We start from the raw sequence: 13366 nt of genomic DNA on the forward strand, positions 1-13366 counted from the left end.
ATTATTATGATGGTTGGTGCCTGTGTTCTCTGCCATGAAAAGCAAGCTTGGATCCGGGGTTTGGAGGAAGCAATTCTAGTAATATCCAGCTGAAATGTAAAGAGAGCCTGAAGCAGTGTGGTGGTAGGAAGAATACTGGTTTGAGGATCAGAACACCTGGGTTCTTCTGGTCTCTGCCTGAGTCTCAATTTCCCATCTTTCACTGTGAAGTAGTTTGATTAGGTTATCACTAAGATCTGTCCAGCTCTGAAACTATAAGCAAAAACTAGAGGATGCTGGGGGGGGGGGCAGGGAAGGAATACGCTTTGTAGCAAATCAAATGATGGACTATGTGTCTCTGTGAACCAAACCAGGCACAGAAAACTCTCCATCTTCATTCCAGAGTTGGTGGGGGGTGGGGAAGTGAGGGTGTTAGCTATGGTGCCTCCTAATTTGACAACTCAACCTTTTCCACAGAGCCCCTGCAGTTACACCATGGGGAGCTGTTTCCCTTAAGGACCCTGCCCCTGAGGGGAGAGAGGCAAAGACAAGATGGGGCAGGATGATAAGGAGAGTGTTCGCATGATGCCAGTCACCAGGTGAAAACAGAGAAATCAGCCCACTATCTACTTAGTTCCAAGTACCAGAATAAAGGGGTCCAGTTTTATAGCTTTCATCTGAAGTTAATGGATGAGATGCAGGATCAGCCTTATGCAATGATGCAGTTTAAAGCCTGTTTCCCCCTCCCCGGTTACCTTGCCACCAAAATGCCTTAAATTCCACCATTAGAGCACATAGTATCAAGCGCAGTCCTACCAGATCACATCTCTTAAAATACAAAAGCACCATGGGGATACCTTATCAAAAAAGAATAGAACCAGAAAAGTAGTGCTTAGAGGGGAAGCTTGGGAGAGGAGGAGCCCTGAAAATTAATCTCTAGGTACATCTCAGCTTACATTGGCTGGCCCTTGTAAGAAAGCAAGACTCTGCCTGAGGAAGTGGGAACTCAAGGACTTCCCTAGAAACCAGATGTCTGAACTATGGGTATATTTCTAGTCTTGGGAAAGAAGTGGGTAGTTATGATGCTAAAAAATCACAAGCCCTGCCAGTAAGACTGAATTCCGGAGATGAAAATTCTGATAGTGCACATGCACTGGGGTCAGCCCCTGTAGAAGCCAGTGTTTTGCCTTGTGGAGCCCCCCTCTGTATGTCCAGAGGATGTAAAACTATTTCAGGAAAAAATAAAATTTCATTTCTGTGATTATCAGCTGTTTATTTAATCCAGGAGGCATGATTTGGGGGTGTTAAAACCTAGCAGAGCGGAGATGCACAGCCAGGGTTCCAATCTGGCTGTGAGACCTTGAGCAAGTGACTTAACCTTTCTGAGATTACATTTCATCAAATTCAGCTTAAAGCACCTATCATATGGCAATCCTCTATAAGTGGAAGCTATCATAGTCATGAGTGTTGAGGGGGCTTCAGGACACTACTCATAAAGAGAATTAAGTCATGGAATGAATGACTACATGTTCTCAAATCAGAAGCTGGCCCTGATAATTCATGTGTAATCTTCTTACCTGGATGGTATCTAGTCTTTTTCAAACTTAATCTTATGTCTCAAGATCTGGTGATAAAAGAAGCAGAAAGAATTCTGGATACCTCCAAGCAGCCTGGGAACCTTAGGTTTGGAGCAAGGTTGGCCTTATGCACAAACAGGCTCAGTGGCTGCCTCCATGATATGGTTTAAGAAAAATCATAAATCCACCCTCACACAAATTAATATCATGCCACCTGCCACGTGTCTGAAATGTTATCATTACAGCGAATTCCTCCCATCCAGACAATGGCTTCTGAAGAACCCTACCAAAAGCACACAGTTTCCTGGAAGAAAGTACATTTCAACACCCTGATGGTTTTCTAATCTGGCAATCTGGCTCAGTAGAGATTGGGCTGGGACTCAAGATAAGTAAATTTTGATAGGCTTGGGGATGTGAAAGTGCCAAAGGGATACAGTGGAAAGCATCGGTAGCAGAAAGACATGAGGACTATGGAAAAAGGAAAAGACACTAAATAGGTTATGGGACCCACTGAGAATATCAACTATGCCACCTATGGTTTTAGAGATCTAACAAGTACATTCAATTCTAACTTTACCCGTTCGTTTTGATATTGACTCTACCGGGCTCTTATACCCTCTGACCCAGACTTGCTTCTTCCCAGCAGCAATTGTGTACTTGGGCAGAGAGGTGGAGTGCTGGCCTCAGTCTTGGTAGTTTGAGCAGCAACACCCAGGATCTCAATGACAGGCTGAGCAGCTTTGTGTCAGCTGCAGTCAGTTCCCCACCCTGGGTTGGGGCCAGGGAAATGATTATCTAAGAGTATGCTATGCAGATAACTGGGGCTCTAGGGGCCTTTTAGGTGGTCCAAGTGTCCACCCAGAATCTGTCATCCAAAAACATGTGTCTGGTTTGTGTTTTAATTATAATCTCTGAGAAGATATGAACTTATATTTAAAAGTACAAAGATCTGAGTATTTCAAAAAGCATAACCATTTTCATGTGTGTGAGTATTATATATATACATGTGTCTTCCTTCCTTCCTTTTTTTCTTCCTTCCTCTTTTTTGTTTTTTCCTCATTGCCAAAAGAGGCCAATGAGATGTGTGAGGCCTGGCATCTCTGAGTTCTGTCTGGCCTGAACAATCTGAAGGCCACTGATGCGGATGTCATATTTGTAGGACTGGCCACACTCCTACACTTGACTCATATTTTGGCATCATGGCAGCACAAGTCCCACAAGTCCTCTGTCTAATCTGGTCTGCCTCTAAGCCCTGTTCAGGCAGTTTCTGCCTTCCAAAGAGCAGAGAAGTATGACTTTGGTTCCCCCCACATTATCCTAAATATTGCTGTGATGTCAGAGAAACAGTATTCATACTGACAACTCTCTGGGCCTCAGCTACTACCCTCCCCAACCTTTCCTCTTCCAAATTATGGGGAAACTTCCTTAATGAGGATGAAAAAAACTGGGAATGCAAAAGGAGAATTGGGAATGGGGAGACTGTGTTAAACGAGTATAAAACACAGGGAGACATTCTGTAAATGCACCGTCTCTGGGAGGGTGACTTTGTGGATGGGAGAAGGAGCTGGAAGGTGGTAATTAGCTTATTATTGTTTCCCCTGGGTGTTGTGAGAATTCCTTAGGAGACACTTAAAAAAAAAAAAGAAAAGCCAAGGGAAGACAATAAATACACATCTAATGATATGCTAAATAAATTATTATTGTTATTATTATGACTATTATTATAGCAATTGAAACCTGCTCCTTGAGTCCAAGTTTCCACTAGAGATGGGAGTTGGTCCCCTTACAGCCTGGCCTCCACTGCTGCCATTAGGCCTCCAGACTCCCCCCATGCTCAGGAACTAATAGAGTAATTGGGTGGTAGAGACCATTCTTTAGTTAACAGCCAGTCCCCTGGTTTCTGCAGGAGAGTACATGAGTTCCTCACAAGCATCAAGGCCTCTGCCTGGTGCCTACTCTAGAAAAGCAAAGAAGGGAAAGGGCTTTGCTGAGAAATGCAGGGTTTATACCCAGAGAGGAACTTCTTGACTCCCAAACAAGGGGACTCGGAAAGAGCAAAAGCAAAGTCAGCTATCTGGGGATGGGTCACAGAAAGAAAGAAAAAATATACTGATTAGGGATACTCAACTCAGATGTCCCATGCTCCCCAGACAATTCCATAACTGTGAACAATACTGAGTGTGTGCACTTTGCTGGGGAGATACCAGATTGTTTTTTACCAGCTAGTCAAAGGGGCCTGGAATCCAGAAACAGCTAAGAATCATTCCAGCCCAGGTAAAGGGACCCCAAATTTCTGGCTCAAAATGTATGGCTAGTGTCTCTTCATTTCCTCCTTTGGCCAAGGACAATAGTTACCTGAACCCTGAAGGTTCCGAGGTTTGAGGTTTACCGTGCCCTGCCACCAGAGCACAGACACCTGCCTAGTCCCACTTAGGCAAACATATGTAAATACTGGCTCCTCAGTTCCCCTTCCCTGCATTTCTCTAGGGAAAGATATCCACCATTCCTGTGGACATTAGGTGTTGAGGAGAGGCAAGAGAGGGCTGAGAGTCTGAGGAGGAAACTCAAAGACTGGGGAACCAGAAATGAGATCCACATTTAACTCAGCTCCCTCTCTGGACCTCAATCCCTCACCCAGGCACAAGGCAGTTGCCTCTTGGGATCCTTAGGGGGAAAAGGAACCAAATTTGGAAAGGTCCACCCCACTCCAAGTCTTGATTGGAGAGGGAAAGGCCAACCCTTCCCTGCAGACCAGGATCCTCCCTAGATAGAGAAACTCCGAAGTGGCCAGTCTCACTCCATTTAACAAAAATGATGCCTGTCCCCAAACTCCCAGAAGAAACTATTCTATCAGGACCAAAGTGGGGGGCAGAGATGGTGATGATAAAAGATAACTTTATGAAACAACCTAATTAAGGGGTATTACTGGATTAGAAAATGTGTGAGCTTTTTAAAGCTAAAATTTTTTTTTAAACATTAATTCTGCTCCATTTGGTAGTATCCCTGGAGCAGAGCCACTGGGGCAGAGAGAGACAGACGTCTTTTCATTCAGCCAGGTTGGCTGTCTCTGCTAATATATTTTTATTTGTGTATTTTTTAATGGGCCAAGTTGTGGTTCCTCTATGGGCCCTTCGGGCCTACAGATGGGTCCTTCTCAGCCCAAGCCTGGGCTCTTGTTTAGTTTTCATATACTTGGGAGTCTGGGGAGGCAGGTGACTGGGGTGGGGGGCAGTGCTTGCCTGCCTCCTCCCCCATTTCCTGGTTTCTGGTACCTCCCTGTATCTTCTACACCCCCCCCCCCATCTCTGCTTGGCATCCCTGTCAGAGCCTATCGCAGCCAGCTGCCATATTTTCCCCAGTCTAGCTCCAGCTCTGGTATCAAGGTGCCTGCCCCAGAGCTCCAGTCTTGTGGACAGAGGTGGGTGGAGGGTGGCACTTGGCATTTAACCCTGACCCAGGACCCTCACTCTTTCCATTTAGCAAAGATGCCTGTGACTTCTTGTTTTGTTTTTTTTTTAATAAAAGGAACTGGGATTGGGCATGTCTTTCCTCCCTGGGATGGTTGGTGGCAGGGAAAGAATTATGGAGCCTTGGCCCAGGGGTGCCTGGAAAAGGCTGGTGGGGGGAAAAGCCATGTAGATGTGAGTGGGAGAGGTGAGGGCTAGAGGCTCAGGTTCATGCTCCCGGCTCTTTAAAGCCAAGTTCTCCCCATAAAGTCCCAGGGCGGAGATGTTAGGAAGCTGGAGGAGCCCCAGTGTACCCACAGGGGAGGGAACTCCAATTTGGGAAGCAACAGAGGAGTGGCCCAGTGGATCAGGATTAGGCCCCTGAAGCCCAGGCCTCTGAGATGAGTGGATGAGGAAGGCCTCCTGAAACCCCCATCTGAATATGCCCAATACTGGAAAAATTCACCCCTCAATCCAGCAGGCCCCCAGTCCCAACCATACAGCCCACCATGGGCCCTGGAGGTCCAGGTGAAAGCAAGCTTTATTTGGCAACATTACCTCACTTTCCTGGCTGTATTCTTGGAGAGCAGCAGTAGCAAAAGTGCACCCTGCTCCCTGCCTTTCCCTCCTAAATTTCTTCACCTCCGAAGCCCACTCTTTGAGGCCCCAAAATTAGGGTTCAAGAAAAAATGCACTAGAAATGTGGGAGGGGCTAGGCAATAGCTGACCGTTAGTGCACTAAAAGCTGAACTGGAGGCTGCCGGCCAGCTCGGGCGAGGGTATCTCTAAGTTATAGGACTGTTCACTGCCTCCCTTTCTGTAAGATCCTTGCACCCACTCCAGTCCGCTGCCAGCCCCTTACAAACCCGGTTCCTGACTCCAACGGTGTTTACCAGCTGTTTACCCCTTTCCTCCCTGTTGCTGCTGAGCCGCAATCACCCTCCATTCCCCTCCTCTCCTAGAGGTTTCCCATGCTCAATCTACCCTTTTGTAACTCCATCCCTCTATTAGTACGAACTCTGCTTGCTGGTTTCCTAGATGGCCCATACAGCTTTCCAGTTGGCCCTCTGGAAATATTTCCATGAACAAGTCTCTCCCAGCCCCTACATATAAATATATCTGTACAGAGGCAGACTGGCCTAAGCCCCAACTTACACACATCACAAAATAATTACACCCTTATATACATAAAGATATCTCTATAAAGTTATATTTTGAATTATCTATAAGTCTCAAGAGAGATAGCAGCATGTACATATAGGACTATAATTACTTATGTCTATTTTTATAACTATGTAGTTATAAATAGATATGCCTATATATAGTGATAATAATATAGAAATATCTCCATAGCCATATATGGCTCTAAGTGAATGCTCTAACCACTCTATATCACAATCAATAAGTATATATCTCCTGATACATAATTCCAACACTATATATTTATCTATATAGCTGCTCAGAGAAATAAATCTGTCAGGATATCAAATGTCCATAAAGCTGGATGGCTATAAGAGAGTCATATATTTTCCCATATATAAATCTGCTCCTGTAACTATTGTATATGCACAAATACAATAGAAATAATTATATTTTCCTCAAGCATAAATCTGTAAATACAACCACAGCACATTTACGTATGCTTAGAGATAGAGCAATATTTTCTAGGCACCAATCTGTCAATAGAGCCACCAGTGCTTCCAAACAGAGAGAGTTCTAGTGGGAGTTATAAATAAACTCTCCAGATGTGAACAGATCAGTAGAGCAAGATATAAACACCCTGTTTCTCTTCTTCTTCGTAAGATAATCCTGAACTGAGCGCAGTCCCATATGGGCACAGAGGTGTCTGGGCACTGATATTTTCCCCCACGGACGGTTGGAGGTGGCTGGACTTTGGGAAGCAGACGTTGGCAGCCCAGAAGCTCCTTCTGTGTCCATCTTCTGGTGGCTGAGAGCTCGGGCAAGTGAAGAGGCCTACGGGAGGAAAATGAAGCAGAGACTGCCCTGAGTCACTTTGCCCCCTTCTTAAACTCCATATCCTCTCACCAGGGAAGCCCCAACCCTGCATTCCAGCCAAGAGAACAGGAGGAGGCTGGATGCTGGGGAGAAGGGGGCTACTGGCTGGGCCTGGGAGGGGGAGATGAGCGGTGTCTGGCAGCCCAAACCCCATCGCCGGACAGCTGCCTCGCCTGGCGGCTGCCTGCAACCCAAAGCTGGGCCCTCTCTTCCATCGATAGATCGCCCCGCGCTCAGCGCTGTGACCGGTTTCATTTTATTTTATTGTTATTTTGCCCAATTGGTTACCGCAGTGTCTTCCACCCCTTGTGGTTTTCAAATGCGAGGATACCCAGATTCTCTTTCGAATCTTTGTATGTACACTGATCTTAAAGAAGTGACTCGGTGGAAAGTGTATTTTTCCATCTCTTCAGACCAGATGGGTCACCGGCTGTTGAAATAGCATCCAAACCTCTGAAAAGGTTTGTGACTTAAATCTTTTAAAAGTTTTCACGTTGATTTGCTATGCTGATTTTATTTTCTTTCTCTTATAAAAGTTGGCTGATTTGTATTTTTATATTTCCTCTTTGATTTTTTAAATAGATACAATGGTTTTGAAAGGGGGGAGGATTTCGTTAGATCCGAAACTGTGAGGTGGCTTACTCCCACACATCTCTACACCTCTGACTCCCACCTCCCCTAAATAAATAAATTAATACGATTATCAGAAAATTGTACCTGGAATGAGGCAGACATGGAAGGATCCGGGACTCTGTCTTCTCTTCTTTTATGGAAATCCGACTGTGCTCTAGCCCTGCGAAGGAAAATTCCACGTGCCTCTACCCTTTCCTTCTTCTCTCTCTTTTCTTTCTTTCTTTTTTTTTTTTTTTTTTTGCAAGGTCCCTAGAAGAGAAATTTCCCTCGGCCTACCAGAGCCCGGGCCTCGCTCTCCCCTCTCTCAGGGCGGCCATAAATTCCAGCCCTGCCTGGCGGGCAGGCGGCTCGCATCTTCCCGGGCACTTCTGCCTCCCAGCCAGCTGCAACCCGGCTGTGGTCACTGCCTTATCCGTGTCTGTCTCTTGGCCGGACCCTACATACTTGGCCTCCTCTTTAAAACAGGGTCACCAAGGAGTCCCCAAAGCCACCAATCACCCCCATCTGTGGGGTCCCGCCCCTGATCAAGCGAAGCAAAAGCGGGAGAAAAGGCAGAAAAGAACGACTTCCTGGCTCTCCCTCTGCTCCTTTGGCTGAAGAACTTCGTCTGGCAAGGGGGTTCCTAAACCCCTCAAGGATATAGGAAGAAGCTAACTTCCTTTCTTGTGTTTCCCTCAGATGCTGTGATTGTGACTCCTTCCCCTGTCCCCTCGTCAAGATATCTACTCTTGCATTTTATTGTTATCCTGCTAGGGAGGGACTGTTAACTGCTGTTTTATTGTTATTTATTATTTATTGTTATTATGATTGTAGTTAGATATTTGTTAACCGGGTTCAGGGGACAGCAGCCAGACCCAGAGGGAGGCCTGCTTGTCACATGTACACATGCACACGCGCGTGTGCGCGCGCGCGCGCACACCGACCCGCCCGAGCAGGTGTGCACACACAGTATATGCCCACAAGTACTTGCTGTATTCAGACCCCTGCACAACAATTCACAGGCGGCAGACATCCTCCTACCCCAGCATGCAAAGAACACACTGCCCCGTGCCCACTAGCATTCAGGCGCAAACACCACCCCCACACCCGTGCCACAAACACACCCGCCCTGAGCTGGTAAGGAGAGAAAAATAAGTAAAAACCCACTTGCAAAGATCCTTTCTCTCCCACAACCTGGAGGGGTGAGTCAGATCTCTGTCTTTTTTCCCCCCAGTCTCTCTCTCTCTCTCTCTCTCTCTCCTTGTTTACAGCTTCAGAGAGCTCAAGGCCCATAAATCTTGAGGGGCCTACAGAGCGCAGAGCACATTTGTATGCATCGTTAGGACTCGCTAATACCTAAGCCCATTAACGAGCGTGTATACGCGTGGTTTCCGGTGTGTATTAACTTATAGTTAAATTCTGGAGGAAAGGGCATTGTGAATTAACATATACCAAATCCATCACGGGTTTTTGTCATAAATTACTTGGCAATGAGTTTGGGGGAGCGGGTTGTACTGAATCAGGGTGTACATACCCTTCAAACTTTCTGGAGCAAGCCTGGGGGGTACAGGGGAAGACAGGACATTCTTACCCCGGCTCCCGCCGTTTACATCCCCCAGGCCAGCGGCTGCACACCTTAGGGACGGTGGAGTGACAGGGGACCCGCTACAGAAGGCTGCCGCTGGCAGAGGGAGGAGGGCTACGAGAGGCCCCGCGGCGGCAGGCCGGGGTTGTGCTGGGGCTGCCCGGCCCGTGGCCGCTGGGCCGGCTGCATTCTGCTTTCCGAGGGGAGGGGGGGACGAGAGGGGAAGGCAAGGCAAGTGGAGTCGCTGAACTTTAATTAAATCGAGAAGACAGTGAGAGGAGGCAAAACAGACTGGAGTAGAAAGCTGGGAGGCCCGGGAAAGGAACCGATCCCGGCTCCAGCGCGGGAAGCCTGGAGATCCCGAGGGATGAAAGTCGACAGTTTTCTTTTCCCCACCCTAGCTTCTCCGCTCCAGTCTGCGTCGCCAATTCCAATCCTCTTAGAAGAGAGAGAAAAAGAAAGAAAAAGAAAAGGAAAGGAAAGGAAAGGGAAGGGAAAGGAAGGGAAGGGAAGGGAAGGGAAGGGAAGGGAAGGGAAGGGAAGGGAAGGGAAGGGAAGGGAAGGGAAGGGAAGGGAAGGGAAGGGAAGGGAAGGGAAGGGAAGGGAAGGGAAGGGAAGGGAAAAGGAAAAGGGAAAGGAAAGATAAAGAAAAAAAAATCCTTCTAATTATTTGGCATGTTCCAGCCAGGTGTTCTGGTTCCAATGACTTGGATCCTACTGGAACCCCAAGGATCTGTGTAATTGGGCCTGTGCAGACAGAGATGAAGGATGCCAGTTCTAGAAGGGGGAAGGGGAGCGAAAGGTCCATCTCTTGGGGTCTGTAGAAAATGCCAAAGACAAAACAACCTAAACTATTGAGTCCGTGTGGATCTAGTTGCCTATTTAAATACAGCAGGCAGAGGGGTGGGGGATAACTGGTCAGAATGGAGCCGGGTTTTGGGAGCAAAAATGCACCCCCTTGCCTTGGCGAGCAGCAGCCAAGGGGCCTCCTTGGCGAGGCTCAGGCTGCCACGGCGGGCTGGGCCCGGAGCCCAAGCTGGGACCGGGCTGGGGGAGGGGTGGTGGGGGCGGGAGCGGGGGCGGGCCCTCCCCAGGCGCTGTGAACTTTAGCTGGGCCGCCGCCTGTCAGCCCCAGAAAGCGTTAAAGGTGCTGCAGCCCGCGCCAGCCTCCGCAGCCGCCTTTGTACGCGTGATTTATGACTTCAATCTTGGTTCACCGAGAGTTCACACGGCTTTCGCTGCTGTTGAAGGTTAAAAGATGGTCTTCGCTTGACAAGTGGGACTATTGAAAATTCCTTCTTCTTCGCTTTTTTTTTTTTTTAAAGAAGCGAAGAGCGGAGGCTCAGGAGAGAAAAAAATTGGGGGGGGGTACAGGAGTTGCAGGTGCGGAAAACGGTAGATCAGGAAACTTTGCCCCCCTACATTTAGAAATTTTTGTAGCTAGAATTTGGAAGTGTCTGTTGGGGAGAGGGGTACAGAATAGGAAGAGCGAAGTAAGGGATTTAAAAAGATATCTTTGGAGGCCGAAGGAGTGGCATTTAAAAAAGAACAACTCGTGCTTTCACAGTTAATTATCTGGATAACTTGGATCACATCTAACTGATGCTCCTCTTGAGACCAAAAGTAGGTCCAAGGAAGGAGAGCGCTTGGGATGAAGGGCTAGGTGTGTGGTCCCCATGCCCAGTTATTGTGCTTCGCTGACCATCCACCTTGCTCAGGGTGGAGCAGCTTTTCAAGTGTGCTCTTGTCCCTACAGATTTGGAAAAGGGCACTTTTAGGTCTCAATGTTCCAACTCCCTTGTCCTGTGGATTTAGCCTGACATTGATGCAAATGATGGGGTTGATGGGAAAGCTGTAGAATTGGGATTGGAAATACTTTCTAATGCCAGATCCCCTTGGCCCATGATCTGCTCACTTCTTCCTTCCAGCACTTGAAGAAGGTGGTCACAGTTGAGATGGTGATCAAGGATCTCCTAATGGCCCGAAGATAGGCCCCTTTGTGGTCTAAGGTGTTGAGTATTTGAAAGAACAGGATCTTTCTTCCCTTTCAGATGAGAGAGAGAGAGAGAGAGAGAGAGAGAGTGCGCAAGCAATCTCCTGGAGCTGTGAGGGTCTGAGCTGCTCTTTGAGGTTCCTTTAAGGTATTTTAAAATATGCTGGAGTGGAAATTTGGGATTATGGGTCTAGTGTTGACCATGCCTCTCTAGCCCATTACTGATGCCTTCTCAGGAGGTCAGAATCAGCTCCGCAAGCTCAGATCTGGAATCAACAGCATCCACAAGAGAAAGGATGCTTCCTGTTTTGCTTCCTGCATGGAATTGGAGTGGCCTTCCACCACACAATATGAATGAGGGCTCCTAGGCGATCCCCATGAGAAGGGAAGTGGAAGAGGGAGAAGAGCCAGAAAGAGGGCCACACCTCTCTGGGACACCTAGTGTCAGCCCCTCCTGCAGAGCACCCCTATACATAAATAGCTGAACAGGCAGCAGGGGCGATAAAGACCCCAGAAATCAAGAGTCCAGGTTCTGAGGTCATGTTGACAGGGATGGCCCTCTGGCCTCAAGAACAGAGAGGCTTTGACACTGTGTTTAGAAGCTCTTTTGTAGGGTAACTGTTAGGAGGAATCAACCAAGGAAGTGAATAAATCTCTTCCAGGTCTAGTTGGGAAGCAGAGGAATGAATGTAAAGGCCTCTTAAAAGTAATGGCTGCACTGAAGACCCCTTCCCACCCCCTCCAACTATGTTCCTCCCTGGGAAATAATTTCAACGGGCTTGTGCTTATCTGCAAGTCTGGAATAATTATGAATTATTAATTCATAATTAAGACGGTTAATTGTGACCATTGCTCTCCAGTGGGCTCATTTATTTCCTTCCCTGAGAAGCGCAGAGCAGCCTCTGTTAGCCCTTGCCCTCAGAATAAGCAAACTGAGGCCAGCCCCCCTGGGAGGTAGCCCTTGAACCTGAGCCCTAAGTGGAATGGTTGCCTCATTACTAGTCAAGTCATATTGCACCTCACAGAGTATTTGCACTCGATAAACTACCTCCTACTAACTTCAGATTTTAAAGTGTTTTGTAAGCTTGGCTCCTGGAAAGATATATGTAGTGGTAACTGGGAGTGACACCCCCAACAAGGGAAGCAGCTTGGTTAAGCTCTTTGTGGAGATAAGAATTAAGGCCTCATGGCAGGATTCCTAGGCAAAATTCCCAAGTGAACTGGGACCAGGGATGGGCATTCTGCCTGCCTTGCCCTCAGGAGATGCTGGTCTCCCTCAGCCCTCTGGGGACCCCTGATTACAGACCTAGGCTCCTTTTCCTGCCCTCATTTTCCACTCACCATGCTCTCCTGTAGGAGACAAAGGCTTCAAGATGTACCATATCCTTGGATGGCTGGAGCTGGAAAGCAGGATCTGCCAGTTGTTTCACATCTGTAACAGCCTAGAGAGGAAGAAAATTGCTCCTATCCTGTGAGACTATTTCCATCTAAACCCCTGCCTGCAGCTCACCTCCCCCACTCTGAGACATCTCTGAGACATCACTTCATCACCTCCTCTCCTATTCTCAGTAAATGCTGTTGGGGAAGTTGAGGCAGCTGCACCTGGAGAGAGATGGAAGTAAGAAATGAAAGAGTGGGGTTTCAAACTTGCTACTTCCCTGTTTTACCTCCATTCCTCAAACCCAGTCAATAAACCTGATGCAAGGGCCTCACTCCTTCCTCCCCAGCTCTCTCTCTTCACCCCCTGAGACTGAGGCTAGTTTTGCTCTAAGAACATGCCACCTTACATAGGATATTCAGGGACCTGATGCCTATGCATCTCCCAGCACCTGTTTGGTCCAGAGGGAAGCCAGTGGACCAACCAGCGCATCACCACTTCATGCCCTGGTGGAGCAGTCCATGGAGTCGCCTCAACCACCATCCCAAAACCTGCTTGCTGTTCCCCTGAGCTACTCCAGTGTCCCTGAGTCTTCCCCAGGCCAGGAGGCAGGCGGGAAGCCCATCCAGAGGGTCCCTCAGAGCTGACTAGTATATTTTAATTTACTGTTTGATGACAAATAAAGAGACCTTAGGAAAAGAGGGAAGGAGCAACTGTGCCTGGTGTCCTCCCCGCCACCCCTCCTCTGGACATTGGCTTTCTAGATGAAACAGTGCACTG

General features: G+C 47.8%; 1 long non-coding RNA gene across 1 annotated transcript; it reads right to left on the reverse strand.

Moving 5' to 3' along the window:
• Positions 1-6529: 6529 nt before the first annotated feature.
• On the reverse strand, positions 6530-12664 carry LOC150011871 (uncharacterized). Its single transcript, XR_016510690.1, has 3 exons — positions 12550-12664; positions 7736-7811; positions 6530-6976 (listed from the first exon to the last, which is right to left on the reverse strand). It is a non-coding gene; the product is annotated as an uncharacterized LOC150011871 (long non-coding RNA).
• Between the last annotated feature and the right edge of the window lie 702 nt (positions 12665-13366).

Source organism: Furipterus horrens, unplaced genomic scaffold, assembly GCF_987537825.1.
Source record: "Furipterus horrens unplaced genomic scaffold, mFurHor1.1.pri manual_scaffold_4, whole genome shotgun sequence".
Lineage (NCBI taxonomy): Eukaryota > Metazoa > Chordata > Mammalia > Chiroptera > Furipteridae > Furipterus > Furipterus horrens.